This window comes from Microcebus murinus, chromosome 13 (assembly GCF_040939455.1).
Source record: "Microcebus murinus isolate Inina chromosome 13, M.murinus_Inina_mat1.0, whole genome shotgun sequence".
NCBI classification, from domain to species: Eukaryota; Metazoa; Chordata; class Mammalia; order Primates; family Cheirogaleidae; genus Microcebus; species Microcebus murinus.
The window spans coordinates 16,033,768-16,061,699 of record NC_134116.1 but is presented as its reverse complement, the minus strand read 5'-3'; the positions used below and the strand labels follow the sequence as shown (position 1 = coordinate 16,061,699).

Genomic DNA, 27,932 nt, shown 5'->3' with positions numbered 1-27,932 from the left:
ATTTCCAAGAAAAACAATCAATATTTATCCATGCTCATTTTCTCAATGACAAAAACTCTTCAAAAAGGGATTAAAATCACCTGCAACATTTTATTGTCCTTATAAGATTTTATTTCTATAAATTTCTTTTGTAACACTGACTTTACACCATAGTTTTTTCTTTTTCTTTATATCTTATTTTTATTTTTTGTAGAAATGGAGTCTTGCTATGTTGCCCTGGCTGATCTTGAACTCCTGATTTCAAATAATCCTGCTGGCTCAGCCTCCCAAAGTGCTGGGATTATAGGCATAGGCCACTGCACCTGGCCTTTTCTATAAAATTTTAAGAAATTTTTGATAAAGATGTTTCTGTCTAGCAATAAAATAATTTTATTATATCTTTAGCTATTAAATACATCTAATAACATGGAAAAAGAAATGAACATTCAAATCAAATATAATTAAAAAGAATGTGTACCATTTATTTAAGCTTGCCATTTTGGGCTTAACACATTCAGTACACTGAAAAGCACCTGCTATAATTTTGACCAAAATGAAATAAATCTGAGAGTTGGGTTTCATTTAAAACCACTTTCTCACAGAAATGCTACAGTATCTTAGGCTCTAAAAATCAATATGATGGAGCTTGCCTTTAAATTTCATAGTGTTTATTGAACATCAAAATATAAGGTAGTAAATCATCAAATAGTATTTTGTATTTTCTGGGGGAATTGTTTCATTGAAAATACTTCTGGTAATGGAAATAAAGGAAAGTTAAAAATATGTGCACAGATTTTATAACACCTGGTTAAGAGATCCTAAAATGCCATACAAGGAATAGATGTGTTTAATCCTAACAACATTATGAGATATTTTACAGATGGGAAAACTAAAGCACACAAAGATTAAGTAGCTTGTCTGAGGTTGCACAGAGACTAGTTAGGGGACTAGAATTAAACCAGTCATTCTGGAAGAAGGTCCTACACATCTCACAGTGATGAAATCCTGCCTCTTGATATTCTGTCATTAGTTTCCCCAATTATAAAATGGGAAATAACACAGACCTTCTATTCTTGCGAGCATTAAATGACTTAATTTCTAGAAGGCATTGGTGAATGGTGAGTTCTTAAGATATTTCAAGTATCATTATCATGAAAAAATGAAAAATAATTGCTGTATATTATTTTGTGAGAAAACATACAAATATAGTGTTGACTTAAAGTTGTTTATAAAACAAATATGATATATGTTGTTATTCATAAAACTGGCCAACATTTTGGACCTCAATCAATTCTACTGCTGTAAGTGAATTTTATTATTCTAGACCAGGGGTCCTCAAACTTTTTAAACAGGGGGCCAGTTCACTGTCCCTCAGACCGTTGGAGGGCCACTGAAGAGTGCGGGGGCACATTCCACACATGCGCACTGTGGACCCGAGACCAGTTGGCTGCGAAGCAGGACAGGCAGCTGCGGCAAAAACACCCAGCGGGCCAGATAAATGTCCTGGGCAGGCCGCATGTGGCCCGTGGGCCGTAGTTTGAGGACGCCTGTTCTAGACTATAAAACCAACATCCACACAAATACATTCTCATTACACAGAAATTTCAAACTCGAACATGCAAGTGACCAAAACTCCAAACTAAGAAGGGGGTTGTTAAAAGTGGGTGGACCTTATGGTCTCCCTGAGCCTGTGCACCCAGCAGGAAGAATCTGAGCACGATGGACACCAAGGCGTGCAGACCAGGGGGAAAGTCTAGCGGCAAATGGGGACAAGTGAGAAATAAAGAGGCTTGAAAGAAAAGCCAAGAGAAAGGAAGAAAGCATATCCCTATCTGGTGAATACTATTATGCATTAATGTGTGCGCACATACTTTACATAGAATATAACTTCATATACATACTGTCTCTCATTTTAAAAATCATATTTTGTACATCAATACAGTAAGTCATTGTCTTAAGAACTGGGATTTGTAAAGCATGTGTAGTTTCAAGGCACTTTACCTGCTAAGGAAATCTCTACCTTATTAGGTAGACAGGTGGGGAGGTGGGGACAAGGGCAGACATTTATCAATACAATCTTAGAGAAAATGAAAGTGAAGGTCACTGGTTAAGGAAGATGCTGAGGTGGAAAGTGATAGAACCAGAAACTGAACCCACATCATTAGATTTCAAGTCTTAAATTCTTTTATTCTTTGTCAGGCTACTTATAGTTTCTCTTGCTTGAGAATTGGGCTTTAAAAAGAGATTATTAATGGGTACAAACATACAGTTAGATAGAAAGAGTAAGTCCTAATGTTCTATAGCTGAGTAGAGTGACTATGTCTAACAACAATGTATTGTACATTTCAAAAGAGCTAGAAGAGAGGTCTTTAAATGTCCCTGACACATAGAAATGACATATGTTTGAGGTGATGGATACCCTAAATACCTTGATTTCATCATTACACATTCTATATTTGTAACAAAATATCACACATATTCCATAAATATGTACAAATATTTTTATGAATAAAAATTTTAAAAAGAGGCTATTTTATTTTCCTTAACTTAAATGAAGTTAATTTTTTTCTAAGGGACTATGATGGCTAAGTTTATAGTATAGCAAAGAACTCATGCAAGATGACTTTTTAGAAAAAGGTTTAGGGAGGAACAGCACATATTAAAAAATAAAATTCCAACAGAAAACAGAAGTGACTGTTTTTGTTAATGATTCGTATGTACCAAACATGGGCAAAAATTTTGCTGTTGTGGACTGAATACAAAGAATAATTTTAACATAAAACAAATAATTTATGTTCTTTATTTTCTTCTGATTATTTGAATGAAAACAGAAAAGTGGCTACAGAAATCCATCCTGAGTTATCATTAAAGTCTAATAGTTTTGCCAACTAAGCATTTTCAGGCAAAATATGGGGATTGCCATTATAAGATTAAAATTTGAGAGGAATCCTGAAGATTATCCTCTCTCCTTCTGCCTGGATCTTTCTTAATTATGTCTACAGGCCAGATGTTATTTCGTATCATGAAACAAAGAGTACATTCACCAAGTAATCTTAAGGTTTCTACTCCATTCTTTCTAATTTTCAAGGGGGAAAAAAGGGAAAGAAATAGGAACCCACAGTTCAGTTCAAAGAGAAGGATATGTTGGTACAAAGAGATGAGACATTTGTGAAAATGTAACCAAAACACTCCCCAGGAATCTCTCATATATGTGACCTGCACTAGATTAAAAGGCTTTGAAGATGTTACTAATAGTTACATGGCCAATTGACTAAGACAGTCCTTTCTCATCACATCTCTCTTTTTTTTTTTTTTTTTTTTTTTGAGACAGAGTCTCACTTTGTTGCCCAGGCTAGAGTGAGTGTCATGGCATCAGCCTAGCTCACAGCAACCTCAAACTCCTGGCCTCAAACAAACAATCCTCCTGCCTCAGCCTCCAGAGTAGCTGGGACTACAGGCATGCGCCACCATGCCCGGCTAATTTATATATATATATATATATATATATATATATATATATATATATATGTATGTATTAGTTGGCCAATTAATTTCTTTCTATTTATAGTAGAGACGGGGTCTCGCTCTTTCTCAGGCTGGTTTTGTACTCCTGACCTCGAGCAATCCGCCCGCCTCGGCCTCCCAGAGTGCTAGGATTACAGGCGTGAGCCACCGCGCCCAGCCTCACATCTCTTTTTTATATTCCGATTTTTACAGAATATTTATTACAATTGTTTAATCTACAATTTCTTGTTTGTCATTTTGGTAGTCCTTTATTATAAAGATAATTCTTCTGGCTGATGACAGCTGGCAGCCACAGTGGTTATTCTAGACCTTTCCATTGGATAAATTTGATTTCTTCCTGAGGCAAAAGTCTCCTTCTGTATTTCTGAGGTAATGTTTTCATCACTTCTGCGGTGTCTGGTGGACCCTGATACACCCTGATCACCAGATTTGCTTCCTTTAGAATGCTGTGAGATTGCAGGAGAGTGCGATGGCAGCCCTGCTGACCGCAAAGCTTCTGACAGACTGGGTTTAGGATTGTCCCCTCTGTCAGGAGTGTGTGGCTTGACTTCCTGAACGCCCCTGCTGGCACATGCCATCTTGCTGCCCATCGTGACCCTGGAAAAGGGGCAGCTTCCAGAGCGTGAGCAAGCCGCAGTGACACCTGGAGTCCTGGGCAGCTGGGGCGGTGCCTTTCTGGGACCCCTCATTACTTCTCTACTCCTGGATTGGTCAAATATGGAAGAAGGAAATCACTTCTAAAGAAAGATTTTCCAGTGGGTTAACCAATGCTTAAATTGGCAAAATAAAATTTATGATCCTCCTATTTTCTTATTTTCCAGGGAGGTGAACAACCCTGAGAAAGAAAATGTAGCTACTCAGAATTAGTTTGCACATCCTGCCCTCTCTGCTTGTCCAGCAGTGCTTCTCTCTGGTCATCTTAGCAGACTCCTCCTTGGCTGTCCCGCTCAGCTCACCGCACTCCCAGGCTACACAAGGTGAGGGTCCTCAGGACTCCCAGAGAGTGCTATGTCAGAGCTCTGTGTCACAGGACTTATCATGTCCAATTTTTTTTTTTTTTACCTTGTCTCCCTTACTAGGTGTGAACGCTCTGAAGTTAAAACTGTATCTTCCGTATCTTTCACTTGTGTACCAGGCACTAAGATGTGCTCAAGAATTGTTGATAAATTAAACAATGACCATACAGTCTTAAGACATATGAAAGCATTCCTCAGACATTTGCTTTTTGATCAATTCTTCCCCAATATGAATACTGCACAGATAATTTCGAAACAAAGGGAACTATTTTATAGTTAATTGACTTTATGCTTTGCTGATTTTCAAAATTCACTTAAAACACATAAACCCTCAGATATAAACTTAAAACCCCATGTTGTATGTATATAGAAAAATCTTCCTCTATTGTTTGATTCAACAGGGAAAATTTCTAAGAAACATATTGATACATACAAAATATTTTTAGCAGACACACTACAGAATATTGTTAGTCCATTTTAATTATAGAAAAAAAATTTCTAGCCACAAAGACCACATTTTTGTTAAATGAATAATGATTCTGCAATAGCACATGGGAATGTAATGCATTCTCTTATTACAGCACAAGAGGGCCTGTTCCAAAAATATCTCTGGGAGCTTCTGGAATAGCATCACTTTCTTGGACCCCAAATTATCAAGGCACAAGTTAAATTGTGTAAGAAACAAAATCACAACAATGATACTCAGCTCATCAATTCTCCTAATTTCATTCATTCTTTCTGACCTTTTCCACTGGTAATTTGAACTCATTAGATAAGAAGATCCATAGGTTTACATTTAGAAGATAAATACTAACCCTGAAATTTTCCACATGCTGCCTGTATTGAAACTGAGTAGAGGATTATTTTTATAAAGCTCCAAACAAAATTATATTACCATCCATTTTGATTATCTCTAGGATTATATTTACTGGTTCATCATCTTCTTTTTCCATGAAAATAAATGAGAAATTATGTCTTGGGAATACTCCCATTTGTTTCTTTCAGTCATAGGTTACATAACCACATTGTCATTCTACTCTTAAATGACAGGGTCACAAAACTGTGGTGCTAAATAATAACAAACTACAAACCTGGGGTCCAACCACTAACCCATTTCTCCAAATACAAAATGTCTGTGGTGCTGTTCTGATGATGGCAAGATCTTATCCACCCTGAAGGAATTTGGGAAGTAACAGTTGGTAATGTAGGCTTGAGATAGTTGAAAAAGAATGAATGAGTATCCAAGGTAGAAGCACATCACCTTCTGAGGCAGCCCAATCCCAGGACAGGCAAAGGTTCATTCCATTGGATGTTGGCCAAGCCTTAGTCCCTTTAGGAATCTGCTTTTGACCTTGCAAAGCACATCAAATGATAAGAATCTAAGGAATTAGGCATCACCTCTGAGTGAATCATCCCTTCTTTTACCCAGATCATCCTGCTACAGATACTTGTTTTCTTATCTGCTCTGTCAACTCTTCCAACCTGACATCTTTTTTTTATTAAATTGACTTGATTATCTCCCTTTATTTCCCATCTGGGAATAGAATTTCATTTGTGGTGAACAAAATGACAACATTCTTGTTACTCAAGAACATCAGTTTCCCTCAAACTTTTCTAAATCACTCTTTCTGTATCTGCAGCTAACTCAGATCACATCTTACCCTTTCCAGAGATGAGCTGATTGATTTTTGTCCTTGCTAAATTTCAGTTTCAGGATCCCACTCAGTAGGAAGGAAAAAGAAATGTGTTCCTCTACTACTACACATCAATGTCTCAATGAACTTCTTTTCATCAGTAGATTTAAGTATGAAAGCATGTAATCCCAACCCTAAACTCCAAACAGATGCTTATTTTCTCAATTACAGCTGTAACGAATAAATATTCAATCCTGAAAGGTGGTCAAATAAGAGAACACACATAAGGAGCTTGATATTTGCATATTTCCATCATTACAAACACAACTTGGTCCAGATTGGCTGGGCTGGGCTTCGTTTGGATTTTACTTGCTTTGTTATGTTTGCATATATACAACTTGCCCTATTCTCTGATTAAATTTTGCCTTTAAACTCTAGAACCTCTCTAGAGGGCAATATTCTTATTAAACTGCGGAACTAACAGGAAAAAAAGAGTTTTGAATAGTTTAAGAGAGAATTTGCTAAGCCACCCAAAAGCTAAGCTGTACTGTCAATTTGAATGTAGGTTAAATTCAGTCACTTAAATCCCAACATATCAATGGGAAATAAAACTACCCATTAAATGGGCACCACTGGCTTACTCAGTTGACACTCTAACCCAAGGTCCCTCCACTTTGCGATAGTGACATTTGAGGATGGATAATGCTTTATTGTACGAGTCTGTGCTGTGCATTGCAGATGTGTAGCAGCATCCCTGACCTCTGCCCACTGAATTCCAATAGCACCTCCAACCTCCAAGCTGTGACAACCCGAAATGTTTGTAGACATTACCTAGCGACCCCTGTTCAGCAAATCATTCAATTGGTGACTTTTCTAACTTGATAGTCTTTCTTATTTTGTAGCTTTCACTCAAAGTCAGCACATAATTTATGTTAAATATTTCTGAATGAATTGAACTTCTCATTTGAAATAGGAAAAAATGGAACAGGGATGAGATTTATCAAAAAATCTCTATTGGTTTATAAACTATTTGTAGATTAAACAATTTTAGGTCAAAGGAGAGAACTAAAAATTTATTTTTTAAACTATAAATATAAAATATACATTTATAATTACCTACCTTTCCATTTGACATTTCATTCATTTTTAGACGTTTGAAGACTTATTGTCTAGATCCCAAGACATCGTTTGTTTACATAAAGTACTTGCCACACAGTTGATAGATCAACAGTATTATTCCATTAATATTTATCATTCTGTTGTTTCATGAACTATACCTTAGATGAAAAAGCTGATCTTTTAAAATTACTACAATTTAATAGGATGATTGTATTACACGTATTGGGGAGAGGGGAGAGTATCTCTGTTTGCAGAATGAGGCAGTATAAGCACATTAACTAAATTTTAGAATGAAAATCCACGTATTTGGAATGAAATAAATTGCACAAAATTTTCCCCAACAAAATTATGGTACTACTTTCCTTTCTGAATTATTCCAAGACAAATCACAAACACATGTTTTTTGCAAGTTTTTGGGTTTTGCTTCTGAATCAAGATGAAACATTCAATATATTCATGGAAAAACACAGAATAAAACAGACTAATTCTTAATCCACATTCATGGACTCTGTTTTCGTCTGGACCAGGAAACAAAGTGTGGAATACACACTTACTAAACAGCTCACAACACAGGTAGCTCCACAATGAATTCTATGCAGCAACAACCAGATTTAGAACAACATGGTTGCTTCTTTAATTCAACTATAACTTGTAGCTTAAGGTTACTTTTTGGTAACAAAATCTATATTGAAATTCTTTTTTGTTCAGATGAACTTTCAGTTTCTCTCATTCTCTCCACTCTCTCCTATAACGTCTTTTATATAGATGTTAGCCATATATTTTAAAAATATATTAGCCGATGACCAATACTGAGATTCACTGTAACTTTCTACAATGTTTTTTTCCCACTAAGCTCCCCCACGCCACCTCAATATCTATTAGTAGTTCACATGAACTGATAACTCAATCCTGATAGTTAGAACTATGGTAATGGTACATTTTACCTGACAATAGTTATCGCAATGTAAATCTATTTGTCATGAGACCATTAAGAAAACATCAGTGAGAGTGTGTGTTCTTAAGGTGGACAGCAGGATTCCACATAATAAACCTTTGTCACTAAGGTTGCATGTACCTACATACATGAAATAAGAATGTCAGTAGACTGGCATTAGCAAGAAAGGCCCATCCTGAACTGTAGACATAAACTTTAGCTAGAACTAAATTACTTGGAATGACATCATTATTCTAATGAATAAAATCTTTACGAACGATGTTTTCTATTTCTTGAAATCATTTTACTAAAATATATTTTTATATTCAATTTTATATTCAAATTTATATTCAATTTTACTAAAATATATTTCCAAAATAATTAACTCAAGTATTTTTCCCTGATAGACTGTGCTGTAACCTTATGACTCTAATGATCTTCAACATGACTTGCCCACATTCTCGACTAATGAGCCCCACACACTCAGCCTGAGAATTGCCACATGGACACCAAAATGATAAAACAAAGCAAAACAAAACAACATTTTTTATTTGCTACTCCAGAACATGGAACAAACACAAAAGGGCATATTTTATTCTACACGCTTTAAAATATATTTATAAACCTTATGTATTTGAGCCATTCCCATTGCGATTTTTGCTTATTTATTTATTTTGTTAAGCATTATTTTGGCACAGCCTTGCCTTGCTGGTGAAATCACTTTATCTGTTACCTTACACCTCACTGTCTGCAGCACTACAGTTTTGCAATAAGATCAAAGGTCTTAGAAAAAAAGAACATATATGTTTACATATATTTTCTACATTAAACATTTTAAATAAGGAATAATGAATCCTAGTTGAAATATATTTCTTCAAACTTAGAAAATTTCTAAACCTCCAAGTTCTGCACAGAAAATACTTCTAGAAAAGGAGAGGTGAAAGCTTTAACTATAGTATTCACAAATGGAAAAGAACTGTTGACAAGGCTGGATGCTGACATTGGCAGGGAAGTTCAGGTAGTAAAGTAGAACAGCTCCCAGCATGCCGAGCCCACGTGCCAACTAAAACACTTCCTGCCTTGCGGTGCTCCGCAATTTCCAGGTAGGCTGAGAGTAAAGGTAGCAAAGGAGAAGTCATGTCAGATACCCCTCTGCCTTCAAAGCAGCCCTTTGCTTTTGATGAATGGTGATTTCAGATCAAAAGAGCTTCTTGGAAATTTATTTTTCATTAGTTGATTTAAAAAAAAAAAACAACTACACTTTGCTACAATTAACTGTCAGTTACCTTGCCTAATGTTCAAGCTAACTGTCCACTACTTCTTATCTATATGATATTGATCAGACAGTTAACCACTCTGAGCCTCAGCCTTCCATGGACATATGAGAGCAATGATGACACTTGTTGGTCACCACTAAAGCACTAAGTGTTAATCAGAAGCTTTTCAATTCTCTCAAAGAGTAAGCAAAAGATATCATTCCAGAAATATGGTTTCTTTTTAGAGGATTTTAGCTTTGTCAGATTTATTGGGAATTACGGTCAAAAGAAATCAAAGCAAAAAGGCCAGAATTTTGCATAATTTTTTAAGGAGTTAAGAGTTATGAAATAAAACTTTCATAATAGTCCCAAAATTAGAACTAAGTATTTGAGAAAAGTACTAAGACTTTTTTTTTCCTCTCTATTTTGGGATGTCTATAGTTCATATCTCTGAATTATCATACACAAACAACCCAAACAAAAATTTAAAAATTAATCATGAGATAGACCTGGTCAGTCTACCTCCGAATACACACAATAGCAAGAATTTATTGCTTATTTTTAATATCAAGGCTGATTGAACTAGTAAATAATCACAAGATAAATAGATCAACCAAGATTGGAAATAAATAGCTGACATTTGTTCATAGAACATATTAAAATCCAATTCAGATCTAAGTGGGAAGGAAGAAAGACACCTGAGTGATACTGGCCAAATGTAATTTTCAATAAATATGAGATACACAAATACATATGGATTTAACTAAAAATAAAGTTCTTATTTTTATTATGAAAAATATCAAATTCCCATGATAGTGAAAGGTTAAATTTCATCAATTTAAAAATTGATATATTACTAGAAAAAGGATACATTCTAATATCATTCATACTAATATTACAATTTAATGGTTAAAAATGAATAGTAAATATTAAGTAATTGTTAAAAATTTTAAACTATACATGGGGAAATATTTTTGTTTCATACCTTCACATTTATATATGTGAACAAAAATATTCATGATATTTTTCCTATGTTTGCTGTCTATTTTCTTCCATAAACTCCCATTGCCTAGAAACATGTTTAAAATTGAGATTTTGCAACTGGTTTAGATTCATTCTTTGTATATGTCACAGATTCAATTTTAGATTTATCAAGATTATATTTGATAGTAAGACTGAAAAACACTTTTCATGTATTAAAAGCTATACTACTAAGAAAGCTATACACTGTGTATTCCTACTTGTCCAGCATTCCCAATGAAGACCAGAACTCTATATAGGTGAGAGAAGAATTTTGAGAAAATTACAGTGAATTAACTTCTTAAGAAAATTAATAGACAATTTTTAGACTAGTGTTAGGTTTATAAAAATATTGAACACCTACTACAAAGAATTCCCATTTATCCCTTCTGTAGGGAACTGACATATATTTTCCTAGTTTAAGAATTAAAGTTAGTGAATAATGTACGGGTTCTGCTCAGAGCATTTGAAAGTAATCTGTTCTGGACAGGCTCCCTGTGATAAACAAAGGTGTTGCCTAGAGGCATAACAAAGGACCTGAGCTGCAACTAGCAAGAGCAGCCATGCCCCACGGCATTGGGGGTCTGGAGGCCACATGATAAGTATATTGTTCCTGTGATTGCTGCATACACCCCATAAGATGGCTAGTTAGTCAATGACGGGTAAGACCCCTCAAGGGAGGGGCGACCTAAGCCATGCATAGCCACTGGGGTTCAGCCGAAGATCTTAGGGGGTCACCCTAAGAGAAGCTGGGGATGAGAAATGCCCCCTGTGGCTCACGTTGCCTATCCTTGCTAATCTCGGTCCTTTATCTATGCCTAGTGCCTAGAACAACCACCTTGAAATTCTGAGTGAGGGGATATCTGCTTCCCTAAGGCTATTCCAGAATTTACCGCTATCTCTGCCAAGCCTGGGTGGTTACGTACTACGAACTAACTTTAATCTTTTAGAGTATAAAAATAAAACAGACCCGGTATATTACTACTCGAGTCAACCGTCTGTCTGTGTGTCCACGTTTTTCTTTGTGTTTTGCATTTGTGTTTTATGTTCTGTGTTCATCCTCCATCCTGCAAACGGGCCACGACATCTTCTCCCTGAACATTTTCCCTATTACTAACTTCTTGCATTAGTGTGGTATATAATTATGAACCAATGTCAATACATTATTATTGTATAATGAGTCAATATTGATACATTATTAATGCAAGCCCATAGTTTACATTAAAGCTCACTCTTTGTGTTATACAATTCTATGGGTTTTGACAAATGTATATCATGTATCCACCATTATAGGATAGTTTCACATGCTTAAACATCTGTTTTGCTCACCTATTCAATCCTCACCCCTTCTTCTTGAACTCTTGGCAAACACTAATCTTTTTACTGTCTCTATAATTTTGCCTTTCCAGAATGCCTTGTAGATGGAATCATACAGTATGTATACAGCCATTTCAGGTTGGTTTCCTTCATTTAGCAATATTCATTTATTTAATGCTTCTTTGTGTCTTTTTGTGGATTAAAGTTCATTTCTTTTTATTGCTGAATAATTTTCCATTGTATGGCTATATCACAGTTTGTTTAACCATTAACGTATGGAGGGACATCTTGGTTGCTTCCAGTTTTTAGTAATTATGAATAAAGCTGCTGTATACATTCATGTGAAGCTTTTTGTGTGGATGTAAGTTTTCAACTCATTTGGGTAAATGCCTAGGAGCAAGAATTCTGGATTATATAGTAAAACTGTGTTTAGCTTTGTAAAAAACTGTCAAACTATCGTCCAAAGTGGCTGTACCATTTTGTATTCCCACCAGTAATGAATGAAAATTCCTGTTGCTCCTCATTCTTATCAGCATTTGATGCTGTCAGTGTTTTGCATTTTGGCCATTCTAATGGCCTATATTCTAATAAGTGTGTCATGGTTATCTCAGTGTGTTAATTTGCGAATCTCTGATGACTCATGATGTGGAGCATCTTTTCATGTGCTTATTTTCCATCTGTATATATCCTTTGGGGAGATGTCTTTCCAGTCTTTTGCTCATTTTTTAAATTGAGCTGTTGATTTTCTTATTGTTGAATATTAATAGTTCTTTGGATATTTTTGATACAAGTTCTTTATATACTTTGATACAAGTCTTTTATATGTGCCTTTCAAACACACGTCTTTTTTATTCTCTTAAGAGTGTCTTTGTCACAGCAGAAGTTATTAATGTTAGTGAAGTCCATCTTACCCATTTTTTCTTTCATGTATCATGCTTTTGGTGTTGTATTTAAAAACCCATTGTCAAGCCAAGGTCACCTAGATTTTCCTCCTGGGTTATTTTTTAGAAATTTTACAGTTTTGCATTTTACTTTTATGTCTATAATCTATTTTGAATTAGTTTTTATAAAAGGTTTACTGTATGTCTCCAGATCTTTTTTTTCTTTACATATGGATATCTAGTACTTGCAGCACCATTTGTTGAAAAGATTATTCTTTATTCATTGAATTGACTTTCCTCCTTTGTCAAAGACCAGTTGACTGCATTTATGTGGGTCTATTTCTGAGCTATCTATACTATTCCATTGATCTATTTGTCTGTTTTCCCACCAATACCACACTGTCTTGATATAGCTTTATATTAAGTCTTGAATTTGGGTCATTTTAGTCCTACAACTTGTTCTTTTTCAGTATTGTGTTCATTATTCCAGGTTTTTTGCCTTTCCATAGAAACTTTAGAATCAATTTGTCAACATTCACAAAACAACTTGCGGGGATTTTGATGGAAATTTCATTGAATTTATACATCAAGTTGGTAAGAACTGATACCTCTGAGGCTCTGTTGTTAGGTGCATACACATTAAGGATTGTAATAACTTCTTAGAGAATTGCTCCCTATATATCTATATAATGTTGGTCTTTCTTCTTCATAATTTTTCTTGTTCTAAAGACAGATTTTAAAAATAAAATTATAATAGGTACTCCAGAATCCTTTTCATTGGTATTAGCATGGTATATATTTTTCTCCATCATTTACTTTTAATATATTTATATCTTTATAGTTAAACTGGGTTTCTTATAAACAACATATGGTTGAGTTTGGGTTTTTTAAATTCACTCTTAGTCTTTGTCTTTTAACTGGTGTGTTTATACCATTCTCATTTAAAGTTGTTATTGATATAGATGAATTAATATGTGCCATATTTATAACTGTTGTCTTTCATTGCATTTATTCTTTATTTCTTTTTTGTCTTTTCTTTTTTTGCCTTCTCTGGTTTTAATTGAGCATTTTACATGATTCCATTTCTCTCCTCTCTTAGCATATTATACTTCTTTTAAAAATGGTTTTAGTGGTTTCCCTAAAGTTTACAACACACATTTACAAGTGATCTAAGTCCACTTTCAAACAACATTGTATCACTTCATGGATAGTGCATGCCTTAGTCAGCTTGGGCTGCTATAACAAAATGCCATAGGCTGGGTGTTTTATAAACAACAGAAATTTATTTCTTGTAGTTCTGGAAGCTGAAAGTTCAAGTTCAAGGTGCCAGAATGGTCAAGTTCTGGCGAGGGCCCTCTTCTGGGATGTAGACTGTTGACTCCTCCTTATCTTCTCACATGGTGGAGAACACGGAGAGGGAAGATCTCTCATGGTTCTTATACGAGCACTGATTTCACTCATGAGGGCTCCACCCTTATTCCCTCTTTATTCCTAATTACTTCCCAGAGTCCCTACCTCCTAATATCATCCCATTGTGGGTAGGGTTTCAACACATGAATTTTTCGGGACACAAACATTCAGTCCATAACAGTGCAGGTACCTTATAACAGGGTACTCTCAGTTCCTCCTTCCTCCCTTATAACATTGCTGTTATGCATCTCATTTATCCATAAGCAATTATCCAATACATTGTCACTGTTCTTACTTTCAACAGTTATCTATTAGATCAATTAAGAATAAGAAAAATAAAAAAAAATTATTTAACCTTCATTTACTTCTTATCCAACCCTCTTCTTCACATAGATCCAAGTTTCCAATTTACACAATTTTCCTTCTGGAAAGGAATTTGTTTATCACTTCTTGCAAAGTAGGTGTATTGGCACCAAATTTCCTCAGTCTTTGTCTAATAAAGTTTTTATTTCTTCTTCACTGTTGAGAGATAATCTTGCTGGCTACAAATTCTAGGGTTATTTCTCCAACACTTTCAATATTTGACTTCACTCTCTCCTTGCTTGCAGGGCTTCTGCAGAGAAGTCTCATGTAATTCTAATCCTTATTCCTCTGGAGATAAGACATCTTCTTCCCTCTGGTTTCTTTCAAGATTTTTTCTTTGTTTTTAGTTTTCTAAGGTTTAAATATGATATGCCCAAGTGTAGCTATTTTGGTACTTATTCTGCTTGGTGTTCTTTGAGCTTCCTGAATATGTTTCATGGATGTCATTAATTTTGGAAAATTCTCAGTCTTTATTAATTCAAATATCTCTTTTGTTTCTTTCTCTAGTCTTTTCTTTCTGGTATTCCCATAGGCATGTAATAGTCCCACAGTTCTTCAGCATTCTGTTCCACTTTTAAATTCTTTTTTCTCTTTGTATTTAAGTTTGTGACGTTTCTATTGACATTTCTTCACATTTAATGATTCTTTCCTCACCTGTGTCTAGTCTACAATGATATCATCAAAGGCCTTCTTCATTTCCGTTACAGTGTTTTTGATTTCTAGCATTCCTTTTTGATTCTTTAGTTTCCATCTCTCTCCTCCGTCTTTTATTGTATGATGTCCACTTTTTCCATTAGAACTCTAAGCATATTTATCAAAGTCATTTTAAATTCCAAAATATTTCCAAATTATTTGATAATTACAAAATCTCTGTCATATCTAAGTTTGATTCTAATGCTTGCTTAGTCTTTCCAGCTAGTTTTTTCCATGTTTTTATTTGCCTTCTACCATGCTTTTGTAACATTTTGTTGAAAGCCGGATATGATTTACTGGAGGATAATAACTGAGGCAAGCGGGCCTCTACTGTGAGGCTTGTATGTTTATTTGGCTAGTAGTGAGGCTGTGTTAATATATGTTGTATTTGCAGATGTCAGAAGCTTAAATTTCCTCTAGGCTCCTTGTTTCTATCTCCTCATTTGTCTTTAGATTTCTTTAGAGATTTATTCTAAATAGAATCTGTCTTGCAGCTCTCTGATACTATTTTGGAGCCCTGTATTGGGGAAGAGAGGCATTCTATGATCTTATGATTAAATCTCAATTTTATCAGTAGACCTGAGTCTCTACGTTGTGACCTAAGAGTTTCTTAGCCTTTTTTTCTCCCCTTAATTTATGTGATACAGGAAGACTAGAGGGGGCTTCAGTCTTCTGATTTGAAAGTCTCCTTTCTTAGGTCAGATGAGGTTCTGGAGAACTATATTTCCTGGAGAGCATGGCTTTTTCACAGAGAACAGAGAGCTTTGGGCTTATTTCAAAACAGTTACTTTTTCTCTCTACCCAGAGGAAACATGAGGGAATTTTTCTCTGAATATTACCAGAAGAACCTGAAGATAAAACTCATGGAAGTGTGGAAGATCCCCTAAAACTGGAAGAGTGTTTAACTCTTAAGCTAGTCCATGCTCAGCCTCCAGTGGTTAGTCAATTACAGTTTAAGTGTTTCTGGATCCAGTGGCTTCTATTCCCCATGAGCTCTGATGCTCTGTATTCACCTGTCTCTCCAAATTTCCAGGCAGTGGCTTGCCCTGTGACTCCAATTCTCTCTTGGATCTAAGAGGCAGTATTGATATTCAGAGTTGTTTAACCTTCAGCGTGTTCAGCTTTTTGATCGTGAGGATAATACCGGCAACTTCCAAGCTCTTTACAAATCAGAGAAGAAACCAGAAGCCAAAAAAGTTGCTTTTTGAGTTGAGATATAGAGCAGAAATAGGAAGAATAAATGAGCACACTTTATTAAAGTAAGAGTTTTAAATTAATGTGTATAAAGCATGGTGCTCTGCTCATATGTAGTCTGGTCTGCCTGATCACAATTTGGCTTATGAATAATAATAGCATAGGGATGAAAGGCCATTGTTAGCACAAGGCAGGGCTGAATTGTGATGGGGAGACACTCCTGGCTGACCCTGAGCCACCATGTCAGAATCTTTAGTGTGCCATGGGTCATTTTTCCCCACTTATTTCTTTATACCTCAATATCTGCCTGTTTTTCTGCTTGATTTTAACAATAAACTGTCAGGTGACATTAGATACACATAACATATTCATAATAGAACAGTGGCAAGGGAGAAAGAAAAAAACCATCATTCATGGAATATGGTTCAAGAACCCATTATATAATAGCACAACAAAGTTAATCAACGCCAAAGAGCTTTGGGCAGCTGTGATCTGGCCTGCTTATGCCTGGAATAAAGTGTCTCTCCATGCTCTCATTAGGCACATTGGCAAGACTACTGCACTGGGCTAGAGCTCATTTGGCCAGCAATCATACCTTTCTAGCAAGAATCTGGGCTAATGACATCAAGAGAGCAATCAGACATTTGCACTGTGGCTGATGGAATGGAAATTAACTTCCTATCCCTGACCCACAGGACTATCGAAAAAAAGCATCCCTGGAAATGCTAGCTAAACATACAGAGTAATATATCTGGAATATGGAGCATATTATTCAAGGTTTTAATAATCTTTCATTTAACTCATTATCCAGCAGGTTTAACTTGTTGTTTTTTCTCATCAATCAGTGTAGAGTATTCATAAGTCTTTTTGTAGTGCGAATGTGTGTGTGTGTGTGTTTGTGTGTGCCTTATGAATCATTTTTAAGGGAGTTGTTTGAACTGTAATAACCTGTTTAAAGATACAGTAAAGGAAATCTCTAAAATGGTTTTCTTAAAAAAACTATTATTATTTGTTGATATAACCCAGGATTATACACTTGACAGAGGGCTTTTATGAACCTTTATACTAGATTCATTCAAATAGGATTAGAAATGAGAGGGCAAGATCAGATGTTGTCTCTTCTTGAGAGGAAATGGAGTTGAATGTTTTGTCCAAATCTCTTATTTGGTCAACCTTGTCACTCTCTGCCTTCTCATTAATAGTGGTTATTTATGGGTTGGAAATAAGTACCTACTATGGTGTTGTGTTTAGTAATTCTCTTATACTTGAATAAATTTGCTATTATCTTTATGGACACATGTCAAATACCCATCAAAAATTACTGAAGCTTAGGGGGGCATAAAGAAGAACATTGTGTCATCTTCATAGACATTTTATTGAAAGGGCCCTTTCATTTGGCCCCTTTAATTTTTCCAGCCTTTTAACCCATATGATTTGACCTAGAACTCTTTTGACTACCTCTCACTTTCAAAAGAGGCAACAATCAAAAGACTAATCTTTAAGCTTTAATCTTAGCTGCATGACAAATTCAGGTCCAATAATATCTCATCTTCTTTTTCTCAAAAGCTTTGATTTCAGAGATGCACTAATTCTCTACGATGTAGGGCATACCATTATTTATCTCAACTTACTAGGAAAATGTAGTATTTTTAAAGGGTCCTCTGAGTTTTAAAGTTTCAAGTTGTTTATATTTTCTCTCCCCTTGTAGACTGTAAACTGCACAGAGCAGCAACTTTGTTTTGCTCCCCCTCACAATCCTAGTGCCTGGAACAGTGCCTGGCAGATAATACAAAGCTAAATTAATCTGAACAAAACATAAAATGTAGGTTAAATGAGCAAATAAAAGCAAGAAAGCAGAGAGTAGGTCAGGGAGAGGGGCTCGCGGAAATACTCAAAGAGAAAACATCCGTCAAAGGGAGGGTGTGTTGGACAATGAGAAGAGCAGCAATTATAGAGGTCAGCAGACTTTGAAAGCTGGCCAGTCTGCTCATCTGCCATCTTGGAGGGCCTCCAGGAGGGGACTATCCACATTAATTTCCATGAAGAGGTAGTGCCTGAGGCCAGTTGGTGACCCACACCAGCTGCCAGAGCTCTGAAGCCCATGGCAGCAGACCTGCTTGCCTGCCTACGGACGCCCCAGGGCCCTCACAGCCAGACATGGCCACCCTGACAACCATTCCCTAACTCCCCCTGCCATGGCATCACTCAGTGGCTCTACTTGTCTCCAGACTTCTGGCTTCCATTTCCTCTGCAGACCGACCGTCGCTTTGTTGCCTCATGCAACCCCTCTCCCATACTGGTCCTCAGCAAGGTGGGCAAATCCATTGTTTCAGTCTCTGCGTCATTAAATCCCTCTAGGTCCAGCAGTGCGGGTGCACACAGATCTGTTCCGGCCTCTCCTCTGTCCCTGTCTTTGTCCTGGTGACTCCTTTATGTAGGTCCTTATGCTGGCTTTGTCGTTAGAGCCATTGTTTGAACGGCTTCAGCAGCAACGAGGCATTTGCAGGCGGCAGGACACCATCATACTCCACCTCCGTACCCAAATATTAATCAACTAATGTCACTATATTAATTAAAGTGGCTGAGCCTTGTAAGGAGTTGGTGTTGGTGTGAGCCAGGCTTAGCTCATTTCCTCACTTCCACCCTCGTCTTATTAATATTAACCCCATTTTACAGATGAACAAATTAAGGCAGAGGCAAGTTGAGTCATCTGCCAAGGTCACGTGGTGAGGAAGTGGTACTGTGGGTTGACCCTGAGCCTCCAGTCACACCTTAACCCCCTGCTCCTGCCAGACTTGCCTCATGCTGAGAAAGGTCAGGTGCTATTACCAGGTGAATCTTCTTGGCTTCTGAGAACCGTCCCTGCAGTTTCTGAGGTAAAGGAAGAGTGGAGCTTTGGAAAGATGCCTAGTCCCTGGAAGAGCCGAGTACAGAGCAAGCTTGGAATTCACGCTGTTGTGCAAACATTAGCCACCACCAGCAGACGGGAGCAGCTTGTTTTGGGGCATCCTTGCCATGAATGTCTCAGCCAGAGCAGGGTCTCGGCTTCATTTTCCTGCCTCCCGTAACGGAGATTCTTGGGAGCCAAGTTCCTCTTTGTCACGTGGAAAAAGCCCCACGTGGTAAGATGGTTGCTTCCCAGGCAGAGCAGTGGTGGCCTGGGCTCTGGTGGATAGCGCCAACCCAGGGAAACCACGGACAACCCTAACAATGAACCTCCAGGAATAATAACCCTGAGCTCCCAGGATGTTCAGAGATTACGCAGATGGAGAGAACATCCAATATTACATACTGGGCCTTTCTAGGTTTTCATTCTGTATCAATGCACTGGCATCGATTCTTATCACTCTCACATGAAAAATGAAAAGACTGCAGCCCAATGAGGCTAAGAAACATCCTCAAGTTCACCCAGAAGGGAATGTCTGGAGCAGCAAGCTGCTGAATCCGTGCTTGCCTCGGCTGACCGCGTTCTTTCCACTCTGCTATGCATGTCTGAACTTGCTGAAACTTCTTGGCGTGGTTTTGAGGAATTTGAACAAATTCCTGTCTGGTATACTTTGTGAAAGCAAAATTCTGCTTTTAAAATTAAACAGACTAGCCCAGAGAAAAGGAAGGGAGGGGACGTGAAATTTCCTCCCCGCGTTTTTGGATTAGCAATAGTTCTTTGTGTTTCTGCTTGGGTTGGGGGTGACCTGCCCTCTCTGCATTCCTTCTCTGTGCCTCAGATTGTAGTCCAATGAGAATGGATGATGATAGCTTTAGATATTACGAGAATTCTAACCAAAATTCCAAGATTTAAAGCGTAAAAAAGCAGTAAGATTTTAATTACTTTCACTAATCTTTTAAGTAAATCAGAACAACATAAAATTCAAAAGTGACTGTTGTTTAGGTTTTGGGTGTACCTTCTGGTCATTCAGCAGTCCTAAGGAAATTCTAACTGTGGCTTCATTCCGTGATAGAGATATAATCATTTGAGAAGTAGAATATAAAATAGAGAAATTATCTTACAAAAATAAATTTGTTTTGACTTCAATAAAAAGGCTAATTTTTGGAATTTATAATTGACTAGGTATTTTGTCCTTTGTTTATTGAAACCTGTAGCAGATATCGCTGGTTGATCCTCCAGACTCATTCTTGCTTCTTCCCGGGGCGGATGTCTGCTCAGCTGGAGAAAATGTTTCCTGGAATTTCCTGGAAGGAGGTGTGGCCTTGTGACAAAGTTCTCCCTGTTGTGAGCAACTTCCAAAGCCAACTCCAAAACCCTTTCCCTGGACTCATTTTTCCCTTCCCTCTGCCAGCTAGAAATAGAGAAGCCAAGGACCAACTTGAAAAGTAAATGTTGACGATGGCAGATTTGACACACAATCCTGTACTTTGGGATGACTTCATGGGGCCGGGTTCACCCATCTACCCACGTACCCAGAACGGTGACTTCAGAAAGAAATCAACTCATATCTTGCTTGAGCCATTGCATATTTTGGGTTCTCCTTTAAGGAGCTTACTGTACCCCAAATATTACATAGACAAATATTCAAAGTAGCTTATGGTCCATGGCTACAGTTCTCAGAAATGTCTGGTGTTCACCAGGATGTCAGTTTGGAATAATATGCTGACTAAAAATTAATATACAGACATTTTAGGATCTCATACAAATATATGAAGTAGATCTGATAGTTCAGGAAAACAAAACAAGGCAAGGTTCAAAATGGCTTTCCATAAAGTAGCTTTTTTTTTTCTCGCTCACACAAAAAACACTCTACTAACCTTGCCCTAAGTTACTGGCATGCTGAAACGTGACAATTCACACTCTACCCATACTCTTAGCCCAAAGAATGAATTCTACCCACAGATCTAAAATAACAAGGTGAAATTTACAATTTAATGCCACATAAAGACTTGCTTAAGATTCTTTGAAATGTTCAAAGAAGATACTTTAAACATGAGATTGTTACTTTTTAAATATAGGGTTTGGTTTCAGGACTAATGGTATGATTTAATAACATGAAGTGATAAATTATTTCTCAAGAATAAGAGTTCTACTTTAATTTCTCTCATTTCAAGGATTTAAAAATCTTTCCAGAGCAGTATATTCCTTTCTGGGAAAAAATTTTAAATATAGGCAAAGTCCTAAGAATAACACACACACACACACACACACACATCTGTACACAAAATCCAACATTAGTAAAGTCAAACACACCCACAGAAATTCACATACTTAAAAGAACTACCAAGTCTGAATCTTGTTATTTTAGGCAAGGAAATATGAGAAATATTTAGTACTGGAATCAGAAGCATTTTGGCAAAACATTGCAAGTATATGAACTCAAAATTCAAAATTATAATGATAGCCATTTCAGTGATATAAATCTGACACCACATAGTTTGATTAAATGTAGGGACACATTTCCTCATCTGTCAATCTAAAACATACTCATTGGCTACTTCAGCCCATCAACCAACCTATATTCATTTTATGTATTAGCAAATAATTCCTAAAACAGTTTGTCTTGATTTTTATTTAGCAAGACTCTAGAGTAATGCAGTGTGGTTTAAGTAAAATTCGCATTGTGTAGCCAAGCTTTTGCAAATTTGATCATTTAATTTATAGAAAATATTCTCATCTCAGCCATTTGTGACTTTGTATTTTCAACAAAAATTAAGTCTTTTTGACCCATTGCTGTGCCAAAGAAAGCAAATTCTCTAAATTTAAGCATGTGTACTTCTCCCGATTCAATTATGTTTTCTGTTTTAAAATAAAAGGGTAAGTGGAAAATTTATAACAGTTGTAGCATTTTCAATCTAATCACACCCTCCAAACTTAAGGTTATGAAATGGAGATCCTATTTCCTCTCAAATATGCTCCCTTGGAAGGTAATACATAGGAAATCTGTCTAATCACTCAAGCCAAAAACAGGGGAGTGATCTTTCTCTTTTAACCAACCTGTTAGTAAATCCCATCAATTAACATGCACAATACATTCAGAATCTTCCTTGACCTCCACTGCTACCACTTGTCCAAGCCACCACCACCCCTCACTTGGATCATTAGGGCAGCCTCCTAACTGGTCCCCTCCTCCTCTGCTACTTCCCTGTAGTTTGTTCTCCATCCAGCAGGCAGGGTGACCCCCAACTGTCCTGCCTTTCCTCTACTCAGAATGGTCCAGGGGCTCCCCATCTCATTTAACACATTGACTGCCACACTAGAAAAAAAAAATTATTTTCCCCTTGGGGCCATGGTGTTTTATTACAAAAATAGCACAAAAACTTCATAAAACAAAATGGTCCTTTCTAATTTAATGAAAAATATTTGATTTTTTTTTATTGTTTTCTGTGCGAGAGTTATATGCAACTTGAAAAATAGTTCAAGCGGCTCCCAAGGTAAAGAGATGTGTGAGTTACATATGCTTCACGAGGACCCAGGCTCAAAACTAGCCTGAGTTAAATACAACTCACACAGCAGTTAATATGTTCAAAGGAAAAGCCGCAGTTGTTACCTTGGCCTATAACGTTCTACAAGTTCTGTCCCTTGTTGCCTTTTGGACCATATTCCCTTCCACTTTCTCCCTGCTTCACTTAAGACACGCTGGGCTCCCCCTATCAGGAGAGGAGTACAGAGCATGCTTCCTTCCCAGGACTTTTGCACCTACTCCTGCTGCTTTGCACACTCATCCCATACTTTTCCCCAGAGAGCCACGTGGCTTGCTCCTTCACAGCTGTCACATTTTTATTTAAAGGAAGCCTTTGTGGCCACCTTATTTTCAATTGCAATCCCTGCTCACAACCTCCCCTCTCCCTTTGTCTGCTTTCCTTTTCTCCTGAACACTTATCACTACATAGCATACTGTTTATTTTACTTATTATCTTGATTATTTCCCATTTTCTCCTATAGGATTTGTAAGCTCCATGGAAGCAAGGATTTTTTTTTTTTTTGTCTGTTCACTACTGTGAACAAATGCCTGGCACCTACTAGGTCCTCAATGAATTATTGTTGAATGTTGAATGACTAAAAAATTTTTTTTCATATAACGGATTGACCAGGAAAGGAGCAGATAGAAAAATAGTAAAGAAAACACATTTACCTACATTGGAAATAAAGTCAAAACTCAATCAGATAACAAGATATTCACTTATGGAGTGTGTAAACAATAGCTAGTTGCATGAATCAGAGAAACACCAAACAAACACATAAGTACATGTGAACTTTTGGGGCAAGGGCCAGACTAATAGGAACAGGTGGCATTTTCCTCACACATTCTTTCTGTAGCAGATGGTATCTGTATTTTACAGCCTGCAGCGTTCCATCACTGCACCCTTCTCTAGTCTCAGTAAATTACAGCCATTTTCCAGAGGGAGATACATGGGAACACCTCCCATGCCCACATCACCCACATAAACTCAGAAATCATTCAGTTCTCTGTTCTCTCTGTTTGAACAAACGCGCAGAACAATTTTTCAGCTAAATACAAAACGCAAATTATACTGATCAAAGTGAATTTCATAAGTTAAAGATCCTCCCACTAATATGACTTAAACTCATCCGTTAAGCTTCACTAAAAAACAGCAGCAGCAGACAAAGGCAGGTGAGCAAAGCTTTATATTTAATGTGTCACTGGGATGCCTACAAGATCTGTCGGATTGTCTGTACTTACGTTCTTATCTGGGTGTACCTGTTAGTCACTTCCCACTAGTGGGTGGACCACAATGCTGGGGAGATGCAAAAGTAATGCTTCCAAAAGAAGAGCTTTTCAAATGCCACAGAGTTTAAGATAGAGAGAGGCTTTAAGGAGCAAAACTTAATACAAAAACAAATGATGATTATGTGTTTAATTACTCTGTTTAATAATTATTTAATTGCCAGTAAATTAATAAATTGTAATTCTCAAGAAGAAAATGGTCAAAATGAGACATATTATTAAACAGCAAGGCATCAATGTGGCTTCAACTTTAAGAAAGAAAAATTGTCAAAACTATAAAATAATTACTAATTTTAGAAAGAGTCTAGATACTCTGAACACCCTTGGTAAAGAAAGTGGAAACTGCCAAGAGCGACAAAGGCTCACTGGGAAGGGATTGATTCCAATTTGATTTACTTTCCTTTAAAAAACTTTTATGTATGTATATACATCTGTATTGATTGATTGATGATAGGATTACTACAAGAGAGCATCTGGTAGGTACATGTTCAGAGTTGGCAAGACTCTACTCCTCCTTTTAAGCTGCCAGTCCTGTTTTTGTTCTTATCTAATATGCTCCTGATTTGCCCTGAGTCCCAGCCTCTCCCATGAAATCACTGATGGATGAGACAAAGGTTTATTACTTTCCTCCTTGTGTTCTTTCTATGCCATGCGATGTATTGGAGAAGGACTTAAGCCACCCAACACTCAAATTATGGTTGTAGCTCTGTCACTAATTAAAAGGATGAATTAAACTCAGTTTAGTCTATAAAGTGAGGATAGTTGGCTCATGTATGGGAAGCCACTCTTAAAAGTGTAAAATGCTATTCCATGAATGTTCTTCTCATTAAAACTTAAGTGTTTTGTCTTTTTCCTCTCCTACACAAAAATAGATGATAATGATCTAATTCATCATACTGATTAGCAAATAGATCAAATTATATGTTATTCCTCTAAGTTCAAATGACCCTTAATCTAACTGAGCTATATTTATAGTCTAGAGGAGTCCTAAGGAAGTAACCAGACATTTCATGTTAACTAGTGAGAGGGACCTCACTGGTGAAGGTGACCTTCTAGGATTCTATTACAGATTTATTCTTCCTCTACAGAGAATACTGGCACTGTCTACTATATCTAATTAGGCAGATATATCTTAGTGATTTCTCAAAATTACCTATTTATGCTATGTTTTTAAGAACCTCTTATTTCCACATTCATCTTTCTTGACTTTCAATCAGCACTGAAATATTATGTGAGGTCCAGCAAAGAAATTTTCCATTTTCTTAAGTTCAAACACCAAGTTTTTCTTGGACAGAAGCCTTAGCCATCTGTCAGCACTATGATTTCCTGTAAAGAATATACCCTTTTATACCTGTACCCTGGAAAATTCTTGTTTTAATTTCTTACATAAATTTCAAGAGGGAAAAAATGTTCAGTTTATGTACCCTGCTTTCTAAATACCTCAAAGGTTGACACCAGGTGACCGCTATAATCCTTACTAATTTTAAAAATTAAGTCTTTCTGTGGATTACCATAGAACAGATTTATGAGAAAATGACTTCACTGATAGATGCAGATAATTAGGTATTTTTATGATACTACATGTAAAGTAATTGATAGTATTTTTAGATTGTTAAATGCATTTTAATTTTTAAAATAAAGCTATAATTACCTTGCATACTTAACCTTAATTTTTCTAGCTATTCTGTAAATACTTTATTGAAATGCACAGTATTCAATGTATTTCTTCCTTTTAGCCTTACCTTAGGGTTTTCTATAAATTACCCAAAGTCAAATTTTTTGGGGGGGAGGTTAAATGGCTTTCTAGTATTTCCTAAAATTTTTTAGTCAAATATTTAGAGAGGTTAATCAGGGTCATTAAAATTTTTTTACACTCATCTTATTGTACAAAAAAAATCGTTTTTAAGAAAATGCAAGTATTGATATAAATAATAATGTTTAATATGGAAATCTTTATAAATGAAGATGCATGGATAATTTTATGAGCTGAAGGCAAGAAATTTTAATCATAAAATAGATATCCTCTGAAAATGTTACAGAATCAAGGAAGAATTTTGATCTGATTCATCCTAGTTAGGCCTTGGCTCACCAATCTGCCTATGAAAAATGAGCACCAGGGCCATTGTTCAGAAAAGCTGATTTCTCTCCCTTGGAAATATTGTTGATTTAAAGCCATGTGGTTTGGTAACTATTGCAGGGGGTGGTGGTGGTGGTTACCGATTAATTTACTATTTTACTACTCAGCACAGCCTCCACGATCCACCTCAGCTGATCTATTACATCTTCCTATATCACTCAAGGATGTCAATTACATCCAGTTGATCAAACTGATTAATCATTTAGAGACTCCTGCAGTTGTGTGATTCCTGAGACATAGATTACCTTTCTTCCCCGACTTTCACACCCTTTACTAGAGTGGCTACCCCTACAGGGGCCAGGGGCCACCCTGGGAGGCTCAGGGATTGAGCAAGGCTGTATTTCCTTACCAGTGGCTGACCAGTGTTTGTTTTACTGTAATGCTTATCTCTGCTTGTAAAACTCATATAAAGGGTATAATACATGCATTTATTCTTTTTCTATGTATAAGTAATTTTATTTTTTTAAAAAAGCTTAAAAAATTCTCTACTTCTTTCTTAATGCAACTGAAAAGCCAATTCTTCTGGGATGACTCTTTGATAACTAAGGGGGAAAAAGATCCTTTCTTTGTACTTTTGCAGTATATAAAATACATTAGTTACAAATCTACTTGCTCAACTAGATTCTAAATTCCTTAATCTTTTCTACCACTCCCTTGCCCACTCTTCTTCCCATCCCTAGGACAGTGTCTTGCATGCAGTGCCTAATCTATGTCTGATAAATGTAAGAGATGAAAGGTTGTATCCCTAGCCAGCTTCATATACAAAAGGAAGAATGAGATTAGGTTAGCATCAACAATAGAAAATGATCATCCTATTGTTCCATTTGCTCTTTCTGAAAAAGTTAAGGATCCCTAAGCATGAACATTGTTGGAACACAGTGAAACTGTTGTATTTGACATCTTCCATTGTCAGAAAATAATGTTTCTGATTAGGGAAAATCAAACTAACCATCTAGTACTCTTAACTATAGGAGGTCTCTTTGATATTAACTTTAAAAAATGACTTGGATCTTGAGCAGAAAAATACAATTAAGTCCAAGATATGTGCTCAAGAGGTCCTGAGAAAATGTACTCTAGGTGGTTGGGACACAGCTTAGTTGTATACATTCAGGGAGACAGGGATTGTAGGTAAAGTCATAAATCGATACATGGAAAGTGCAGGTTAGTTTGGCCTGAAAAGGTGGGACATTACAAAGTGGGGGCTTACAGGTTATAGGTGGATTCAGAGATTCTTTAATTTTTAATTGGTCAAAGGAATAAAGCTTTGTCTAAAGGCTTGGAGTCAGTAGAAAGGCATATCTTAGTTAAAATAAAGAAGTCTGAGCTAATCATAGAACAAGCCACAATATAGGGATCAAAGTGATCTGCTAAGCAAACTGATGGCCTGCAGGTGTGATTTAAGCTTTGCCTTCATGGCCTCAGGTCCTATTTATAATTTAGTATTTTATTACCACAAAGAGTCTGTTTTGTCAGTCTTGTGATCTCTGTTTTTAACATGAATGATGATCTGTTGTGTCTAAATTCCAAAAGGGAGGAGGTATAAGGAGGCGGCGTGTCTGACCTCCCTTTCCTTCACGGCTGGGAACTCACTTTTAACAGTTTTCTAGGGTCTCCTTGGCCAAGAGGGGACCATTCCATCAGTGAGGGGTATAATTTTATTTTTATTCTACAAGACAATGAAACATCATGCATTTGTGGAATGATTGCAACACCAGGCAAGAATGTTCTTATATGAGGAAGACTTCATCAAAGCTGAC

The 27,932-nt window shown here is 36.6% G+C and overlaps 1 protein-coding gene and 1 pseudogene across 2 annotated transcripts in view; both read right to left on the bottom strand.

The window, feature by feature from the left end:
* The window catches only part of NALCN (sodium leak channel, non-selective), a 323,837-nt gene that overhangs the window by 207,207 nt on the left and 88,698 nt on the right, over positions 1-27,932 (bottom strand). The gene's annotated exons all lie outside the window — the stretch shown is intronic.
* Positions 3,527-7,281, bottom strand: LOC105864218 (alpha-ketoglutarate dehydrogenase component 4 pseudogene; annotated as a pseudogene).